This window comes from Danio rerio, chromosome 16, assembly GCF_049306965.1.
Source record: "Danio rerio strain Tuebingen ecotype United States chromosome 16, GRCz12tu, whole genome shotgun sequence".
In the NCBI taxonomy this organism is placed as follows: Eukaryota; Metazoa; Chordata; class Actinopteri; order Cypriniformes; family Danionidae; genus Danio; species Danio rerio.
In genome coordinates, this window is record NC_133191.1 from 33,090,648 (window position 1) to 33,110,687 (window position 20,040).

Genomic DNA, 20,040 nt, shown 5'->3' on the forward strand with positions numbered 1-20,040 from the left:
AATCTGTATGAAATGCAAATAATTAATAAAAACTTAAATTTTTCAGTTTTAACTAATGGTTTGTAGTAAATGTCATAACAGAAAAGACATTGCTCAAATTTACAGTCTCAACTCATGAACACAATTCTGAGGATTATATGAATATATTCTAACTTCTTTAATGTTATTCATTCATTTTACTCTCAAAAAGATGTTTGCTGTTTGTTTAAACTAAGTATATAAAATGAGCTGAAACAATTCTTGAGTTTTTTTGGCAACAACTTAACTGTTCTATGAATTCAGTTAAATTTGTAAAAATTACACTTCCTTCCTGTTGTCCAAACCCAAATCGATTGAGTGGAACCCAGCATTTTTTACATTGAAGCATTGACCTAATTCAAAATTAAATTCTCCTAATACTTGCATTATTATGAATAAATAAATAAATGAATGAAGGAATGAATGAATGAAACATAAACACATACAAACTTTTTTGATTAACAGGTTATACACTTTTTAAAAATGCTGCACTGTAAACGATTTCTTGTTAAATTAACAGTAAGTTACTGGCAACAATTATCCAGTAGCTGCTGTATTTCATAAAACAGTAACATTACTGTAATACTAATTACATTAGTATTACATTTACTGTAAAATTTAATACATCATTTTACTGTTGTTGATTTTTACTGTAACACTAATTACAGTAGTGGTGCACATACTGCAAAACTGAAAACAGTATTTTATTGTACATTTTTACCATGAAGAACTACGGTATTTTAACGTTACTTTCATTACTACTGTATAGTATTTTACAGTTATTAAATGTTGTTTTATTTTATTTAATAGTGCTACTTTATAATGGGTAAAAAATTTTCAAAAATTGCACAAGTGTTATTTTAACTGTTCAAGACGTACAAGAAATAAAGAAACTGAAACTTTAACTTCACAATAAAGGTTTATTGTGTAAACCATGCTAAAACAGTAGCAATAATTCAATATAACAGAGCAACAGAACACTAATAAACAATTGATCATTAAAGCCAGTCAACAATTAATGCATCAAAAATTATTACAATTTTAAAAACAGGTGAAAATACTGCTACAAGACAGGAAATGATGAAGGCCAAATGATGTGGAAAGGGACAGTGAAAAAGGGCAGCAGCATGATGATGATCCTGCAAAAATGACAAGCAAAATCAATCACTGAAGTAAAAACTAATCATCCCTCAAACCATTTAATTCATTCAGAAACGAAACACTGCACTGCTGTTTATATATATATATATATATATATATATATATATATATATATATATATATATATATATATATATATATATATATATATAAAACAGTTTTTTAATTGTTTTTGTTGGTGAAATACAGTTTGTTGTCAATTCACAATTACACTAACGTTAATGGGGAAAAGATCAGCGGGCATTGTTCTTGAAGATCGTTAGTCAGGTGTCCACACAGGTGTGTAAAAAATAAAGTCTCATCCTAACTTAATGTCTGACTCTGTATAGCTCGAATATCTGATTCCACACTACTAGTGCTTCCACGGATTTAAGAGGGGTAAACACAGTTCATTCTCACTTTAAGAGGCTACATATTTAAAATTAAATAAATAAAATAATCTAATTTAACGTGACTAATGTTAATAAAATACTTTTAGGCTTTTAACACGTATAAATCCACTTCTAACTTACAGACAATATTGCGTTAGAGAACATGAAAGCTGTGGGTGATTTTTTTTTTTAAAATGCTAATGATAAGTTACTGATATTTGGTTTGCATAAAACAAAGTAATCACTAAGCATTCATTTTTGGCAAAATCTGCAGAGAGGCTCAGCGACATAAGGAAATGTGTTAAAGTTGAATAGAGAACAGAGAACTAAAGAGCAGTCTAGCCTACTTCATGAAATGTTTGTGGTAATATTCTGCTGTAATTCGAATGACTGTATTTCAATATGCAGCAGTGATGGCATGTCAGCGAGACAAATATACATTTTATCGAGTTATTTCATACAATTTTTTTTATTTATTTTTTATACGAACACCTCTCCAGTGACATTTCCTCAAACTAAATCATCATAACGTTACTGTGCACAGCATCAGTAAAACGTTGAGAATAATTTAAATACTTAATTTTTTAAAACAGTCACTGCTGACTACAAACTAACATTAAAGCTTAGCTTACAGAAATCCTGTATGCATGACAATATAAAGATTTATTACTCACTGATGTCGAAGCACTTCCAGGTCATCAGAGATGTAGACAGGACAGAATATGTGCTATCAAATGAGCTCTGGTGCAGCCTTTGTTGGACATCCAGGTAGTATGTTCACCCACACTGTAAGAAACAAAAACAGAAACAATTTATTAAAATGTGAGGGATAGTAAACATGTTTGGTCTACAGAGAGAAGAAAATGTTTACTTTAAGCATTGATCCTAATGAATCTATTTCTAAACTACATTTAACCTTATCACGGAAACAGCATTTTTGAGCTTTTAGACCAGGGGCGCTCAACCTTGTTTGCTTTAAATTAGAATTAAAACAATAAATCTCTATGTCAAATAAAATACTTCAGATCTAAATAAAGCAGGTGTTTTTACCTAAAGGTTCCTTCCCTCCAGTTAGTTTGGCTGCAGATCCCTCCACATCTGTGCTTTATTCAGTTCTTGTCTTAAGAGTAACTGGTGTCGCATTCCAGGTCCATCACAATCTGAGCTAGAAGGACAATATGACAAAAGACAAGACACATATAAATAAAAGTCTCAGAATAAAATATTTAAAAGGAATAGTTTACTATTTTGCCACTATTTACTCCACGTGTTTTAAACTAGTTTGAATTTCTGTTAAAAACTAAAGCAGATATTTTGAAGAATGTTAGTAACCAGTAACTATTGACATCCATATTTGAACCAAATTTCTTTAAAAAATACGAGTTTGTGTTCAACGGAACAAAATAAATATATAACTATTTTGAAACAAGTGGAGGATGCCAAAGATGCTATTATTTTCATTTTGGGGTGAACTGTCCCTTCAATTCAAGTGTCAAGCAATAGTCATAAAAACTGATGTGTCGCTTGAGGAAAACTAAATCAAGTACCTTCTGTGAACAAGCAGAATCATTATGCCATTGTATTCAGTTATTCTCTTTTACATTTTCCCACTATAAAACGATAGCTTCAACATGCAATCCATGTTAAGACAAAAATGAATAGCATAAAATAACATATTGAACTAAACTTACAGTTTCCAGGCTGTTTGAAAAAAAAAAACACATACGCCCAGTAAAATTGCTAATAAACACAAAGACAACAGTTATAGAAAAATTGTTTGTCTAATATTTACTCAGCACTTGGTAGGCAAATAGCATAGCCGTGGCTGTTTTAACACCAGATTTTTTTATCTTAGGAACTCCTGGAAGAAGCAAAAGAGGTTGTACATGAAACTCCTCACAACAAATCTGTGAACAACTTGACATTTAAAAATCTAATCAAAATGAGGAAGACATCAACATTACCTTGATAAATCAAGTGAGGAGTGATTGGTAGCATCAGTTTTTCAACATCAATTACTGTAGCTGAAAAACAGATAAAAATAATAAGAGTAAAATAAGACTTAACATTAATTATTCTAAATCTATGGTACAACCATACCAATCTGTATGGGGTTAAAATACATTTGTACACAAATCATTCCCTGACCCCATCAATTTATCTTAGAATAGGATGGATATATATATATATATATATATATATATATATATATATATATATATATATATATATATATATATATATATATATATATATATATAGTGATAATGACTTTGGCTTACATCTGTGTACTCAGAACGTACACTCACCTCAGGTACACCTGAACACCAAAAATTAAATGTACAATTAATAACACACTATACATCAAGCTCATTAACATTATTGAGAAATAGACAATTAATATGTATTTTATTAATATTAACGTTAGCTTAAAATAATTCAACTGCATTTAATTTTCAGCTCCATTTAATAAAACAGTTAAGACTCATTTCATTATGAGTTTAGTTTAAATAACGTTAACTAACTTACAGTTGAAAAATTTTACCATAATGATAGCTTAGTCAAAATGACTATGTGAAGACCAGAGCTTACCTTAACGGTAAACGTTTAACTTTTCATGGTGACTTCGCCTTCATCTCAGTGTTGTGCTGAAATAGAGAATTCATTAATGCAGTTACAATAAGTTAAAGTTATGTTTTTTCAGGTAACTTAACGTATGGTCAAAAACTCACTCAAGATAAACTCACTGTATCTAATACCTCGCAAACACTACAATGACCGCTTGGCGTCTGTTATTTCTTGTTTAAAATACCATTTGTTAACGTATAGCGTGACATAACATAAGAACCTACAACTAATGTCACTTGGTTAATTCTTTTAAATTACACACACAATACACAGAAATACATACAAAACAATCCTTTAACGGACAGAATTTGACTTAAAACACTTACCGAGGATGAATTCGCTGGATGAAAGACGACAGGTGAATTTCTAATTAGGAAAGCCGTTGCCTGCATGTCGAGTCGTGTCCGTTCGGTTCTATGAATTGGCTCCTTAGTGAACAGTAAAGAATCGAATCCGCCTAAAACCGATTCCTTTTTGTATATGATTCATTACTATTTCGTTATACTGCTTGGCCACACGCATTTATACACTAATTATACACTAATTGCATATTGCTGAATGTGCTTGTGAATACGTGTGATCAAATAATTCCCGAGCAAACGGTTCAATTCGGTTCAATACGATTCAGAGCCGCTCGAGTGCTGAACCGAACCAGTGCAAACGTGATATTGATTACAATATAGTAACATTGTTTTTTATTCACCTTACCAGCGAAATTATTACATATATTTGTCCTTGACAATAACAATAAAGTTTGTTTGAAGTGTTTTGGAATTCATTTCACATCAACAAGCAAATGGTAATGGCGGATGAGAAAGCCCAGCTAATATTATAAATATTGCGTTTAATATGTCACGAAATGAAATTTTAACAGTGTTTCATGCGAGAATGTAGTTCTTACAAACTCAAATCTGTGGTTTATTTATAGATATCATGTGTAAATTTTAAGCGTGCTTTGCCGATAGCGGAGATTCTGACCTCCATGGTGTCCATCATCACTCATGTGTCCGGCGAAACGAGGTTATAATCGGCTAGACATGTGAGACTTGCCCCGGTCTTAGATGGCTCTATAATGAATGCGTTATGAAATTTAGTTTTAACCGTTTTTCATGCGGGAATGTAGTTGTTTTAAACTCAAGTCTGTGGTTTATTTATAGAGATGGTGCGTATTTGAAAATATTGTTTTGAAAATGCGGAGATGTGACCTCCATGGTGATGACGGGTGCCCTAACCTCATGAATCCGTCTAAAGCAGGCTGGTCATTCTGACATTTAAGCTGACTTTGGTTTCATGAATCAATTACTTTTGTTCCAGTTTACATTTTGGTTAAGCACGAAGTTATGTTGATTAAAAATGATTTAATATTTTCATGTTAAGCTTATAAAATTAAGGTGCAGTACACCCAAAAATGGAAAACCAGGGGACAGTTTTATGCACTGAACAGTTTGAAGAAACTGGTTAGTTTATTTTTCTTTACAAAATACTTTGTCAAAAAATAAAATAAACATAATAATAATAATATAAAGTGTGTGTAGAGTTTTTCATGGTCATTTGCAGTACTGTATTTAGATGCACAGTAACTGATTTTTCCCCAAAATTCATTGTAAAATCTGCAGTAGCATACTGTTAATCATGTTCACAGTATGGAAATGTTGAGAATACATTATCATGCTGTGAAAACAGCAATATATACAGTAACACACTGTGCACAGCTTATACAGTAAACAACTGTTGAGAAATGCAGTATAATACCGTGAAAACAACAGAAATCGTTTACAGTGTGCGTTCCACACAATGAGGTATATGCACAGCTAGGGTTTATCAGCCAATTATAACTTTCCGATGAAAGCTTAATGTGACTATTTTCAATATTCATAAAGTTCCTTTTACAGCATTGATGTTGTAATGTAGTTACAATACATTCAGTTAAACAGACTTAAGCATCTATTTAGTTGTTGAAGCATAAAACAGGATGAAAGACTCTGCATCATTAGGATCAGCAGGCGAGCACAGAAACTCCCTTGAAAATACTGGGGTCAAATATTTCATATTTAAAAGACATTGCGGGGGAATGGAATTTAATGCAGTGCTGCTTGTCCGATCTGAGACCTATACATATATACAGTATCTATCCTGCAGTGAAAATCACTGATTTTTAAAGAAATCAGACCTCAAATGTGGTGATTTTTTAATGGAAAACAGTTCACCTGAAGCACTGAGGCTGGTTGGCTGAAATTAAAAGTCCTTGTGCATATACCCCATTCCTTCATGTTGACAAAACACAAGTAAATTAAGTTAACTTCGTGATTTTACAAATTTAAGTGTACCGAACATAAAACAATTAAGTTGTCCCCCAAAACCTAAAGAATTGGGATGTCATTTTTAGTGTTCGTCCAATGTTTTTAAACAATTGTCAAATGTATCTGAATATCTGTGAGGAAAATAAATTATTGATGTATTTTTTGTGTTGCACTGAGAACTGAAAAATCCAGTGACTAATAAACAATCATTTTTTTGTGTGTTTATATGTTAGCACATGCAAGAATATGTGAAGTCTGACAACTGTGAAGAGCAACAGAGAAGAAAAACCACACATCTGTTCTGAGGCAAGTCAAGGAGTCTTTCATAACATTGTTTTTCCTGCTTCAATGTTTATTGTTAGCTTGTAAAAGAGTACATTTTGTTTTATGTTGCAGAATATTGCTCATGCTCAGGCTTTATCACACTGCTTTCATATTTTGCAGAAAAGTCTAAACACATATGTAGATGAACGAGTAATGTTTAGGTTGTCTTGTTTGACAAGACAAATGATTCTGTTCACATTTTCCGCTTTAGCATTCCTCAGCTAGCTGGAATAGCAGCTTGTTTATTTCCATATGACCCTGCTCATGAAATGACCAACTTGTGACAATGACTTTCCTCGAGCCAAACAAGTCAAATCTGTTCTTTGCACTACAGGGAGCAGCTTTCTCCAGCAGAACTTTCTGATGAATGACTACTCAATTTTCATATTTTTCTGAATTCAAACTGTGTATTTGAAGCGTTCAGTGCTGCAGTGTCTCTCTCCCGTGTTTTGCACTAGACAGTTTTTATCTCTTAAAAATGAATTTAAAGAAACCTTTCTATCATTCTGACAGACATTAGGTAAACAAGCGCAACTACTGCTGAAAATTCATGTTCTGGCTGTGCAAACAAGTCTTTGCAATGTGGGAAGATTTGGACATGTGCATCACCGCAGTGGCCTGACAGCAACCACCAGCTTTGTTGACAAATTCTACATCTGGTTAACGCATATTATCTGTTTTACAAGAGAAAATGGCTATTTTAATAACATATACTGTATGTAAATCTTTTAAAAACTTTAGCTGAAATATTGTATAAGACCTAATCATGGAAGATGAAATAAAAACTAAACATGGAATAAAAAAAAGGTAATTCTGATTTATTTTTTTCTTCTTAGCTCTATAAATCCAATGATTCAGATCTTTTTTTTTTTTTTTTTTGTAAAAGTGTCAATTTATATCTTAAAATTCAAACTTTTTAAGTTTTTCACAGTTCAAAAGTTGCAAAGACCCATAAACGGCATCTCAAATTTTCTTCTAAAATGAGCGTTTTTCTCAACCTCCTGTGTTTATGTTTAATTATTTCACTTTAAAGGCAATGAAAAGAAACAAAAAAATGAGAGCGATGAAAACGCACAAGAAAAAATATATTAATATGTAAAACTGTTCAGATGGCATTTGCATCTTCAATTGCACACTCAAAAATAAAGGTACAATATCAGTAGGGTGGTACCCTTTTTAAAAAGTACACAATTTTCCCTTAAAAAAACATTTTAGCACACTTTTGTACCTTTAAGGTCCTCTGAGGTAAACGTGTACTTTTTTAGGGGTAAATATGTATCTTTAAGGTACAAATGTGGACCTGATAGATATAAAAGTGTACCTTTTGCAAAGGGATCGCACCAGTGATGACTTTTTAACCTTTATTTCTAATAGTGTAGTATTGTGACTTCATATCTCATAATTTTAAGTTGTAAACTCACAAGTTATTAGATATAAACTCAGAGTTGTTAGACATCTATTTTAAATACTAATTTCTTGGGTGGGGGGGGTTAATATGATATATTCTCACATTATATATATATATATATATATATATATATATATATATATATATATATATATATATATATATATATATATATATATACATATATATATATATATATATATACATATATATATATATATATATATATATATATATATATATATATATATATATATATATATATATATATATATATATATACATACATATATATATTTTTTTTTTTATGTCGCACAGTTTATATCTCACTTATTAAATTGTAATTTTTCATTTTATATCTCTGAATTCTTAGTTTATACACATTTTTTATATAATTTTGAGTTACAACCATATAAGTTATTAGATATATGATCTTGAACAATACCTTGGACCCTGGTCTTATTTTGCATAAGTATACTTTTGGAAATATAGTGAAAAATATACACTACCTGACAAAAGTCTTGTCGCTTATTCTATAAACTATTAGTTTTATGAGCAAGAAATAATAACTTGACTTCTAGTAGATCATTTGGTATCAGAAGTAGCTTATATGAAAGACAAATGCCTCTATATTATGCTTATTTCCTCCTGATCATATGATCATGCCTTTTATGGTATGAGTCCTGTGAGCTTGGAGGACTGCATCCATACATCTCTGCAATGACTCAAATAACTTATTAATAAAGTTATAATGGAATGGCAAATAAAGCATTCTTGCAGCACTCTCAGAGTTCATCAAGATTCTTTGGATTCATCTTTAATGCCTCCTTCCTCATACCTCAGACATGCTCAAAAATGTTCATGTCTGATGACTGGGCTGGCCAATCCTGGAGCACCTTGACCTAAATTTGCTTTCAGGAACTTTGATGTGGAGGCTGAAGTATGAGAAGGAGTGCTATCCTGCTGAATAATTTATTCTCTTCTGTCTGTAATGTAATAATGATGTGCCATCCACTCTGCAGAGCTCACACATGCCCCATACTGAAACCCCAAACCATGATCTTCACCAAACTTGACTGATTGCTGTGAGAATGTTGGGTCCATGCAGGTTCCAATAGGTCTTCTGCAGTATTTGTGATGATTGAGATGCAGTTCAACAGATCATTCATCAGAAAAATCTACCTTCTGCCACTTTTCCAAATGACCAACTAGAAGTCAAGTTATTGATTGTTGCTCTTACAACTGGGATAGACAACAAGACTTTTGTCAGGTAGTTTATTGCATCAATCATTTTTCAAAATAGTTTTTATTATACGCCAGAATTCACATTAAGTAAAAATCATTCATGTTCCATAAATCATTTTTGTATATTTAATTGTAAATACATAAAATAATTCTTTGATGACCATACTTTAATGATCTACGGTCACATATTAAATCAAATGATGAGAAATAGTTGTGAGCAAGCCTGTAAAGTCAAAATCTGGATAATTGAAATGCTGTTTTTTATCCCTCAAAATTTTACTTATCATTTAAAATTCACAATTTTTGACTACTTTTCCCCTACATTTTTTGTTTATATATTAAAAATCTGTCTTTTTCCCTCAGAATTTCTTGCATTTATATTTCCTAATTCAGAGTTTTTTGTATAAGCTTTTTAATCATCACAATTCTGACTTTTTTCTTAGAATTTCTTGCATTCATATATCACATTTCTGACTTTTTTCAGTATTTTTTTTTCAAAATCGCTGCATTTAAATCTTACAATTTAAAATTGATATCTATATTTCTATATACAGTATTCTGACTCTTCTACATAAATTGCGAGACTGCCATAAAGTGAAAAAAAAAAAACTACTTACAAAATACAATGTGGAAATGGTCTTCCACACCTAAATGCAAACAAATGTGTATAGAATTTAAATTATTACTGAGTCCAGATCTTGCTTAGAGACCTCTGCACCTTCACCTTTTCCTCCAGCCATCTAACACAGCCTTGGCACAAGAACATTTGTTCCTTATTATTTTAAGTCATTTACTGGCTGGCCTGAGGCTACGCCAATGCACGAACAAGCTCTCTAATGGGACCCGACTGTGAAAGAAAAGAAAAAAAATAGACAGAGAGACAGAAAGACCAAAGACTGGGCTCTATAAATCTGAAGCCGGCTCTAGAAGTGAGTTCTCTGCTTTCTTATTAACATCGATTGCTTCAGGCTTTGCGAGTTTGTGTTTATGTGCTTCCACATTTACAGCTTTATATAAATTGTAGAGCTGTTTTCAAAGCGAGTGGAGACATTCACTTTCATACTGTCTGTCATGTGTGTTTTAATGCGGGGAGAGATGTGGCCACTGCAGGCACGACTTGAGAGATCCTAAAAATGTTAATTATTGCCTCAGCATGTGAGGCAAACAGTGACTCATAATAGTGCATCTTTATGCTGCAATTATTTAGAGTCATCATACGTTTACCCTTTTTTATTATAACCTTGCATAATGTGCGAGATGTTTAGCATTGAAAAAAGAATTATAAATGTATATATGTATTTTTGTCCTGATAGTGCTGCATACTGTAGCAGATACTGTATGTGCATTTACTTCAAGCGAAATAATTCTTTTACACTGATTTCTGTTCAAAATATATATTTTTGCATGTCCTTGGTTTGTAATATCTTGCCATGCTTCATTTACATTTCAGTAGAACAGTTTTTGTTTTTGTACACACAAACTGTCCTGCTGAAATGTGAATGAAGCATGATGTTACACGTGTTTTTTTATATTTCTAAATTATTTATTTAATTTTGTTCATTTGGTTTTATTTTTAAGTAGAAATAAATAAAAGCAAAAAAATATTGGCAAGTAGCTTAAATATTTTTACTGAAAAAAGTTTCATTTTAAACTTTAAAAAGTAAAAATTATTAGCCCTCCTCTTAAATTAATTGTTTTAATACACTGTAAAAAATATTGGGTCTCAGACAATTGCTTCATGTTGTCATAACACAAATCTATTAAGTTAACTGAATTATTTTAACTTTAAAAAATTAAGTTGTTAAAAAATTAATTTTTTTTTAAATAATAATTTTAATAACAAGCCTCACAGCAAGAAGGTTGCTGGTTTGAGTCCCGGCTGGACCAGGTGAAATTTTTGTGTGGAGTTTGCATTTTCTCCAATTTCCAGTGAATTGCATGAACTAAATTAGCCGTAGTGTATGAGTGGTGTGTGAAAGCGAGAGGGTGTTTCCCTATACTGGAGTTATGGCTGAAAGGGAATCCACTGGGTAAAACAAATAGTGGATAAGTTGGCAGTTCGTTCCGCTGTGGAGACCCCTGACAAATCAGTTACAAAGCCGAAGGAAAAAGAAAAAATGAATGAATGAATGAATGAATGAATGAATGAGGGAATGAATGAATTAATTAATTACTTATTTCATTCATTAATTTTAATAATTAATTTCTAAGAACTTTTTTTTGGCTTTACCAGTTTGACCAGACATAATATTTTACTAGTTTTCAAGTTATTTTTCAAGATATTGAGTAAATTGGGTTAATCTGTCAGTTAATCAGGGAAAATAAACTTTTAAAGGTGCTCATAATATTGATTCTAAAAATAATTTTTCTAAATTCCAGCCAAACTAAAAGTAATAGGACATTCTCAAGAAGAGTAAATAGGAAATTCTATGACTGTGACAACCCTTGAAAAATACAGATGAGGACAAAATTATTAGCCCTTCTGTGAAATATTTATTCTTTTTTAATATTTCTCAAGTTATATTTAATGGAGCAAGAAAATTTGCACAGTATTTCTGATAATATTTATGCTTCTGGGGAAAGTCTTATTTGTTTTATTTTGGCTGTAAGAAAAGTAGTTTTTATTTTTTAAAACCATTTTAAGGTAAACATTATATGCCCCCTTGCAAGGACGTTTACACAATATTTTCGATAATATTTATTCTTCTGTAGAAAGTCTTATTGGTTTTACTTTGGCTGCAATAAAAGCCAAAGCTATTAAAACATTTAAGGTCAATATTATTAGCTTTCTTAATCAATATTTTTTTCAATTGTCTACAGAACAAACCATTGTTATCAAATGACTTGTCTAATTACTTATTTATTAACTAACTGTTATCAAATAACTTGCCTAGTTAACAAAATCAAGCCTTTAAGTGTTACTTTAAGCTGTATAAAAGTCTTGAAAAATATCTAGTCAAGTATGATTTACTGTCATCATGGCAAAGATAAAAGAAATCAGTTATAAGAAATGAGTTATTAAAACTATTATGATTAAAAATTTGTTGATGAAGTCTTCTTTCTGTTAAGCAGAAAGTGAGCAAAAAAATAATAAAAAAAAGAATTACAATTTAACAGGGGGGCTATTAATTCCGACACACACACACACACACACACACACACACACACACACACACACACACACACGCACGCACGCACACACACACACACACACACACACACATATATATAGGAATAAATATATCACATGAAGACTAGTAACTGTGCCTTCTCTGTATATACATTAGAAGCGAGAGTACATACTGAAAACTAGATTTACAATCATATAATAATTCTGTCATTTTTCTAAATGACACAATCAAGTATCATTTTGCACAGAGAGTCCCAGAAATAGGCCTAATCTGCATCCAAGCCACTTTCCTACTACACAGAGAAAGCGTACGCTGTTCTTTCAGCCTGTCTTCCGCTCAACAGAGCTCCTTAATCTTGAACTCCCTCTTTCCCTCCTCCGGCACAGTCTCTGTCCGATATCTATAGTGAGTAATGAAGTAATTTGAGCCCTAAAGCACTGCCAACTTCCTTTAATTCAGGCTGTTTCAAGAGACGCAATTTACCACATCTCAGCCGATTGTCCTTAGCGCGGCAGCGAGGGCCTTTTACAGAGCGCCTGCTGAATGTTGCTGTCACCCTGATTTGTGGTTCTGCTTTCCGCTCCGAATTACACTGGTAGAATTAGTGCAGGTTTGGCAGTTCCCCATCTGCAATGTGACTATAAACAGAAGCTAACAGCAAACAACAAGAGCTTGGTTACAGAATTTTTTTTTTTTTTTTTTTTTTTGCGCATAATGACTGTGCAGTCAGGAGAGGAGCTGTGCTCTCATAAATACAACTGATTTCTCAGGAGCCAGATGGAGGCTGGTTATATTCATGTTATTTGTATAGAGTGTTCTCATTAGTATGGAGCTTCACAGATCACCAGAACTAAAGACACAGAGCAGGCGGGATGCTAAGAGAATCGTGAGACTGCTGGAAAAATAGATGACAAACAAAATCAAAAGTAAAGCAAGCAGAGTTGAGTTTTTTTAAATGCAAAATATGAACAAATATTTCAAATAATCTCACTAAATAAATAATACTTGTAAGATTTTATAAACAATTTTGAATAAAAATTGTTTTGTTTTTTTCCAAACACAACAAATTTTGTCCTAAATGAGCACAAAATGTTAGGAAAGCAATCGAATGCTTTTATTATAACGTTAGATGTGTGCATTTTTAAAGTGACACCTGTTATTTAATGTGATCAAACGAAAAACAATCAAAATAAAAAAGAGATTCATTTGCTGCTCTTTAATCAGAATGTGTAAGATATGCAGTGAATAAATGGCTAATGAGATTAGATAACTTGATTCCTTTTCATTATATTAGCTATTCATTTTAATAAGCTGAACTGTTTGGTAATGTATTTTCTGCTAATGTATACTATTAATTTTTTTCTTTTATAAATAATAATAATAAAACGTTTTACTAACCGTTTAACTGTTTATTTTCAATGAAACAGCTCCAAAACATATTTGGTTATTTGGGGATTTTTAAGGGGGGTGCAGTGTCAAGAGAATAACTTATTATGGTGGGCATATCCCTTATTTTCACATCCCAATGTTGACAGGTATGATCTACAGTATTATAGAACAGTGCTAGTCTGGTTAAATCTGTATGGGGCTATTCACATATCGCGTCCAAAACTACATTAAAAACATGACTGAACTAAACTGGCGATCCTCTGCAGTTTGTCTTTGCTATGGCCACCATCAGCTGTTCCTCACACGCAGTCAATTTTCAAAACAATTCAACTATTGCCACTGTGTGGATTAATACTAGATGTATGTCATTCTTATTTCTTGGGGTTAGGTTTAAGAGTAGACTAATATGCTAATGTTTAACTGCATTGCTTTATAGCATACCTGCAGTGGGCTCTGTAGCTACTGTAGCCTTGGTGGGCATTTCTTTCTGTCTCGTGCCGAACTCAGTCGACCAATCGCAATAGACTGAGTCATTGTTCCAATCAGCTTCTACTTTTCCAGCTCGATAGATTCCAAATGAGGTTTTAGTACTTCAGTTGTATTGCTGAAGGGATATCAGAAGTATCAGTTTTCAGAAGTATAACTAACTACAGAAACACATCTACAATACTGCAAGACATAATAAAACAAAAGTGCACATGTAATACTTATATACCTAAGTGAAATCAATTGTATAACATATTACTATATTGTCCCTCAGTTTATTTAATGTTACTTCAGTTGTACTGCAGATGTAACTTCTGTTTAACTTTATTGCTTTATAGTTGAACTGTGTTTATACCTCATACTGCAATTTGACAGCTGCATTGAATTTTGCCACAGTTATCCCAACACAATCTCACGGCAATTCGTAACTTTTTCATTTAGTGGCTAATTTGTACAAATTCGTACGATCTAATTCGTACATTTTAGTACGATTTGCATATCCCCCAATGACGATTGGGTTTAGGGGTGGGGTTAGGTGCCACGCCTCCTTTTTAAAATCGTACATTTTCTTACAACTGAACTCGTATGAATTCGTACGAATTAGCCACTAAAATGCCAAAACGTAAAATACTTACGTTTTCTCGTGAGATCAGGCTGGTTATCCTTGTATATAGGCTAATACTGTTGTACTGTTCAGTTCACTGCAGTTATTTAGTTTTTTATTATTTGTTTTTTGAAAGAAACTCTTAAAATTCTAATTAGAAAATTACTTGAATCCAAATAACATCCCTGAAAAAGTACAAAATATTCTTGGAACATGTTGAAGAACAAATCCATTTGAACACAAGTGTAGTACAGTTCTTAAGACACCATTGGCATATTAGATTACACCAGCACAAGTGCAGTACAGACAGAGTTTACTTGTTTTTACTCCAGTTTACTGCAGCTTGAACTTTATTGTACTGTATTTGAACTGTTTACACTTTATTGTATTGCAATTGCTGCAGTTATACTTCTATGCTGCTGTTGTGCAGTTTTTCATTAGTTTACTGCAATTGTTTTTTGTAATGGCAACCATGTCTGCAATGTGTTATTTCATGCTACAAATATGCTAGCATTGACCTATATCTTGCAGGGACATTCTAGAGCATACCAGCAGTTTAAACCCATGCCAGTACGTAAAGTCACGCTAATACCATGCTAGCAATGTGCTGAATAATGTAACGTGTCAGGAAATAAAAAATTCCAGTAACCAGATGACCCTGCTGAAAAATCCAGCTTAAACCAGCCTAGGCTGGTTGGCTGGTTTTAGATGGTTGACCACGCTGGTTTTAGAGGGGTTTTGGCCACTTCCAGGCTTGTTTCCAGCCATTTCCAGCTTGGTCTTAGCTGGTCAGGCTGGGAGATAACCAGCTAAAACCAACTTGACCAGGCTGGAATTGGCTGGAAACCCGCCTGGAAATGGCCAAAACCCCTCTAAAACCAGGCTGGTCAACCAGCTAAAACCAGCCAACCAGCCTAGGCTGGTTTAAGCTGGATTTTTCAGCAGGGGAAACACACTAGCATTGTTTCAACCTGTTAGCATTGTGCTAAAAAAGACTAGCAAAAAGCAATGATGTGTGCTTATTTTTAAAATCTTAAAAGAAATATTTTTACAAAAGTAATAGCTAGGTTTTAGCACTGACAAATTGTATTCAGCCAAATTGTGAATTCCCCCTTCAGAATCAGTAATACCCGTGCATCTGTTTGCCAAGTGAAAAACAGAGAACTGATGAAGAAGTTGGTTAATTAGCATCATGACGAGTAACAGGCTGAGGCACCATGGGTTTTTTAAACAATGGCATCTCATCATTTCAGTATAAATTGCAATTGTTATTACCGGCAATATTACTTGTTATGACCGTTTAGTATCACCCTACTTGATACCTTTTGGGCTAGTAAATGCCAACAAGAGTTTTTTCAAGAGGTCCTTGTATAGCATAATGTTTACACATACATTTACTGACAATTAAACAGATGCAGTATTCGTTCATAGGGTTTACATACTTATTCAGAGTATTTAAAACCTAATTCAAGAGCTATATAGCTATTTATCTGTCACTACACTGACAAAAAAAAGATTTATTGGATTTACAAACATTTATTAAGGTATTATATTTAAACCACCAAATTACATTTAGTAATGTTCAACTTATTTTGTTTAAATTAAGCTTATATAAAATGTTTGCAACCACATACCTTAAAAATGGAGTAAATCCAATGAAGACTTTTTCAGTGAAGTTTAACTTTGATTACTTTTTGGCTAATAAATGCCAAAAAAAAGTTTCTCAAGAGGTCCTGGTATATCATACCGTTTTTTTTTTCTCAGCTTCCGCTTGAATGAATATCTCCCGTGTTTTGCTTCTGTCATGCTTCTAGTCATTCACAATCAAGCGCTGTCAGTCTCCTCGGATTACAGACCTCCTGCTTGTAGAAGCACATCCTACCATCAGCCCATCTGGCAGCTGGTGCAGAAGCAGAGGGAGCAGGTGAAACTGGCACCCTGCCCGCCTGCACAGGCTCTCTATAACCTCAGCACACGTGAGAGAAACTCCATCTAAAGCCTGAGCTTTAAAAATAGAGCCCAGCTCACTGTGAGCTAGTCCATTTATCAAGTTACAGTTTTGATCAAATCTGTAAGAAAAGTCAGAAATGAGATCTATTTAAAAGTGCCCCTCTTTTGCTTTATACTGACACTGCCTTTCATGCAGTGTGCAGATGGAAAAGGTCTGCAAAGTTTCAAAGTGCACAATAAATGGAGTTTTTGCCAAGAATCGATTCCGAACTGCCATAACAAGTCGTCGGTAATTGAGTAATTATACTCATATTCTCTGCAATAACCTACATAGATTTGGAACAAGTTAGCATACTGCAAGTTTTATTAGCTGCCCTCTGCCATTTTTTCCATGAACTTCAAACTAATTTGAGTTTGGTTTGAGTTGTCAGTATGGGCTATTTTGAAGGTGCTGTTTACCTTGCATGCATTTTCCACCAGAATACAAAATGACCATCTGACTAATCAGAGCAGAGAAGTCTCATGGAGAGGAGGGGTTTAGAGAGACCAGATCCTTGTTGTCTTTTTAGAACTGGAGGATCTTAATTTCCCCAAAGTTGAGTTTAAATAAATGGCTCTGGTATACATTTCTGTTTATCTGGGGGGAAAAAAAACAATTGTGCTGCTTTGACAAAATCTACACTGTATAAAACATTTTTTGTAATGTGTAAATGGAGCTTTTTTAAATTTTATTGATGTTTTGAAGGTATGAATGTATTGGGAAAATAATACCTGTTTAGTCATATGATGAATATTGTACCAATAGTTTATAATGGTATTTGCATGTTATGTGCATTTTTTTTTTTTTCAGATGTTACCAAGGACATTGTTAAATGTACTTTGTAAAATCTCTATTCCTGTAAAGATGACACATAATGTACCCCACACTTCCCGAAAAGTTCCCTGGAGTGCAGTACAGGTAAAAAACCATGTCTTCTTTATGGTTTTTATTTTTGTTATTTTATGCAGGTGTGGTGATATAATTTTGTGAGTCTTATTGGGTCTACTAGAGTTGGGGCAGGACTTTGATGCCACATCTCTTGCGCTTAACAGCTCCAAGACTTTGGAACGATCCTCCACTCTCTAAAAGAACATCTCCAACTTTTGAGTCTTTTCAGAGGTCACTGAAAACACACTTATTTCTTTAGCTTTTAATCTTGTGTTGTGAGTTTTTGTACTTTGGTTTTTTGTATGTTTGCATGCATTATGTGTTTTTATGTACAGCACTTTGGTATTCATTGTGGTTGGTTGAAAGTGCCCTAGAAATAAAATGAGTTGAGTTGAGTTGAATTGAAACAAAGAACCGCCGGTTCAATCCCAGCTTGAGGCGGATTGGGTAGTGTAGGACCGGGGGTTTACATTGGTGCCGTGACCTGGATGAGAGTGATGTTTAGGGTGGTGAGCGTAACTGAGGCCAGCTAGTGAAGTGCTTTGCAGGTAAACCTCACTTCTCTGACCTCTAAAGGTGCCCTAGCAAGAGACGCTGGAGGCCATGGTCTTTAGCCTTCTTTAGTCTTTAGAGCAACAAACTCCCATATTAAGAATTGCCAGCTTGGTCCCAGCTCGAAGTGGGTTATTAAACCCTTTATTTTACCAGGAAAGACACTTATAAAGAAAGATAGAGAAAAATCTCTTATACAAGAGTGTCCTGGCCAAGATTAGGCAGTATATATATGTCACATGGGTCTAACAGACAGCGAGGCAGTGGCGCAGTAGGTAGTGCTGTCGCCTCAAAGCAAGGTTGCTGGGTTGCTGGTTCGAACCTTGGCTCAGTTGGCATTTCTGTGTGGAGTTTGCATGTTCTCCCTGCCTTCCCGTGGGTTTCCTCCAGGTACTTCATTTTCCACAGTCCAAAGTAATGCAGTACAGGTCAATTGGGTAGGCTAAATTGTCCGTAGTGTATGAGTGTGTGTGTGAATGTGTGTGTAGATGTTTCGCTGAGATGGGTTGTGGCTGGAAGGGCATCCGCTGCGTAAAAATTTGCTAAATAAGTTGGCGGTTCATTCCGATGTGGCGACCCCGGATTAATAAAGGGACTAAGCCAACAAGAAAATGAATGAATAAATAAATGAATGAGGATAACAGACAACAAACAAAAAACAGTTAACATGAATCACTCTTACAAACTATTCAAAACATCTACAAACCTGTGTTTAACTTCTAAATCTTTTATAGTCTTTTTAAAAGCATTTAGTGAAATCAATTCTTTGAACTGCAACTGTGTTTGCAGATTATCCCATGCAAAAGCTGTTGTGTACCTAAAAGCCTTTTTTCACATCTCAGTCCGCACTTTAGGAACAGACAGTAAATAAATATCCTGTGACCGAAGGCCATAGTTAAGAACAGGCTTTTTACTAATGTAATTCTGTAGATATGATAGGAGTAAACCCAGTATAGATTTGTAAACAAGGATATGCCAATGCTTGAGCCTACGAATGGACAAAGCAGACCAACCTAGTATACAGCACACAATGATGAGTTATGAATTTAAAATTAGCTATAAATCTCAGTATCCCATGGTGAACAGCATCCAATGCATGCAGACTTTGAGACGAAGCATGCATATAGATAACATCACCGTAGTCTAATATCGACATAAATGTTGCATTAACCAGCTTCTTTTTAGCATCAAAAGAAAGGCAGTTCTTAATTCTAAAATAGAAGCCTATATCACTTTTAATTTGTTCACCAATTGCTGAATGTGAGAACTAAAAAAAAAAGTGTGTCATCAATTAAAAATTCCAAGATTTTTGTATTGGGACACCAATTCAGTGGGAGTGGGTTGGGAAGTGTAAGACCAGTGGGTTACATTGGTGCCATGGCCCGAATGGGAGTGAGGTTTAAGGATGTGATTGTAAAAGAGGCTTGCCAGTGAAGTGCTGTGCAGGTAAACTTTGGGTGGTGTAGGACTGGCAAATAACACTTTATGTCATCCATGCAGGGTGACAGCAGCCATAAGCAGGTCGCACACCAGAAGCGCCGCTCG

At 33.6% G+C, this 20,040-nt stretch overlaps 1 protein-coding gene and 1 long non-coding RNA gene across 9 annotated transcripts in view; one reads left to right on the plus strand and one right to left on the minus strand.

Moving 5' to 3' along the window:
• Nucleotides 1–20,040, plus strand: part of lysmd1 (LysM, putative peptidoglycan-binding, domain containing 1) — a 314,474-nt gene that overhangs the window by 257,167 nt on the left and 37,267 nt on the right. For 2 of the 5 annotated variants that reach the window (XR_012391565.1, XR_012391561.1), the window contains 2 exons: nucleotides 6,712–6,784; nucleotides 17,866–17,973. The exons of 1 other annotated variant lie outside the window; for it this stretch is intronic. The gene's annotated coding sequence lies outside the window, so the exon portion shown is untranslated. Of the gene's footprint in view, nucleotides 1–6,711; nucleotides 6,785–7,315; nucleotides 7,598–17,865; nucleotides 17,974–20,040 lie in introns of those variants that run through there. 2 more of the 5 variants (XR_012391562.1, XR_012391564.1) reach the window with 2 other exon arrangements.
• LOC141378219 (uncharacterized) lies at nucleotides 506–4,612 on the minus strand. Of its 4 annotated transcripts, XR_012392175.1 has the most exons (7): nucleotides 4,298–4,313; nucleotides 4,143–4,198; nucleotides 3,515–3,574; nucleotides 3,343–3,411; nucleotides 2,601–2,715; nucleotides 2,225–2,336; nucleotides 506–1,157 (listed from the first exon to the last, which is right to left on the minus strand). It is a non-coding gene; the product is annotated as an uncharacterized lncRNA (long non-coding RNA). The 4 variants fall into 4 exon arrangements; XR_012392173.1 differs by lacking the exon at nucleotides 4,298–4,313 and having other exon boundaries at nucleotides 4,143–4,229; XR_012392174.1 differs by lacking the exons at nucleotides 3,343–3,411; nucleotides 4,298–4,313 and adding an exon at nucleotides 4,505–4,612 and having other exon boundaries at nucleotides 922–1,157.